We start from the raw sequence: 1,725 nt of genomic DNA, 5'->3' as shown, positions 1-1,725 counted from the left end.
CAAAGTTCCGTACTCTGCAGGACCAAAAGACTAGTGTGGCTGTCCTTCCCAGTGCCCCAGCTGAGGACAGTGATGCTGAGGAGCTCAGAGAGTGGAGACCGTCTGTACAACGAAGCAGTCTTAGTCAAGGCCAGGCCTTCTGGATCTTTGTCTCTGTCTGGTTCTCTCAGGAAGTTCTAAGAGTGTGTCCTTACTGCTATCACGTGAGGGGGACATTTGGTTCCCACAAGACGGCCGCTCCTGCTCCAGGGTCTTGTAGCCTCCCCAGCTGCATGCAGACAATCACCCTCATTTTGGGGGTGGTCCATCCTGTGAGCGTCCCCATGACTTGGAGGTGGCTTCAGTCCCTTGTCTCAAGATGTTTATCTATCAGTCTTATTGATTAATCCTGTCGGTCAGTCCTGCTGTTCCAAGGTTACTGTAGGAAAGAGTGACTCAAGAGGAAGGACTAGAGAGGCCAACGTAGACCCAGAGAAGGACAAGATGGCATCAATTAGGCCAGCGACAGATATCTATTCCAGATAGCCAGTTAACAGTAGTCTTGAGAGAAATAAAACCAACAGATGTTATAAAATTAAAGAGAAGATTTATCTTGCTCTGTGTGTGTGTGTGTTGTGTATGTGTTGTATATTGTATATTTCTGTGTGTTGTGTATGTGGTGTATGCATGTTTGTGTAGGCTGTGTGTGTTATGTGTATATATATGTATGTATGCTATGCATGTGTTGTATATTGTACATTTCTCTGTGTGTGTTATTTATGTGGTGTGGGTATATATGTGTGGGCTGGGTGTTTTGTGTATGTATATGTGGTGTGTGTATATATGTGTAGGCTGTGTGTGGTGTGTGTGTATGTATATGTGGGCTATGTGTGGTATGTGTATGTGTGTTGTGTGTTTATAAGCATGTGTATGCTGTGTGTATGTGCAATGCATGTGTTGTGTGTGTGTGTGTGTGTGTGTGTGTGCATGAGCACACATGTATGAGTGTACAGGATCCTTCACTGAACATGGAGCTTGAGCTCTTTTTTTCTGGTTATGATAGCAGCCAGATGGTCCCAACAGTGCTCCCGTCTCAAGTGTCAGCCCTGCTGCCCTCCCCACACCAGCCCTGGCATCATGGTCACATACAATCTTTTATTTTAATTTTTTGAAACACTGTGTAGTTCCAGCTGGCCAGGAACTCACTAAGCAGACCAGGTTGGACTCAGACTAACAGAGTTCTACCTGCCTCTTCCTCCCAAGTGTTGGGATTGAAGGCGCTTGCATTTACACGGGTGTTAGAGGTCAGAACTCAGGCCCTCACGTGTGTGCAGCAAGTGCTCTTACCCAGAGCCATCTCTGAAGCCCCAGGCTGGCTCGCACTGTGCTGTGCAGCTTGAGGACGGTCTTCATATCACAGACAGACCCCAAGCCTCTCTCAGACAGCCTCAGTGTGCACACAGAGGCATGCTCACTATGTTTGCAGGTGTCTCTCAGTCCATTGCAGTGAGCAGCCACTACTAGACACTAATTTACAAGAACTGAGGCTGCAGCTGCGTGATGTCCAGCATGTTCAATCCCTGGTACCACCTCCCCACACATACATACGAAAGATTGGAACTCAGGACACCTACGCTATGGTGGAACACAGGGCTTGGTCAAATGTAAAACATTGTATTTATTTATTTGTTTGTTTGGGACAGGGTTTCTCTGGGTAGCCCTGGCTGGATCTGTAGACCAGGCTGG

The sequence above is a fragment of the Onychomys torridus genome, chromosome 1, assembly GCF_903995425.1.
Source record: "Onychomys torridus chromosome 1, mOncTor1.1, whole genome shotgun sequence".
Classification (NCBI taxonomy): domain Eukaryota; kingdom Metazoa; phylum Chordata; class Mammalia; order Rodentia; family Cricetidae; genus Onychomys; species Onychomys torridus.
Note: the sequence above shows the minus strand (reverse complement) of the source record.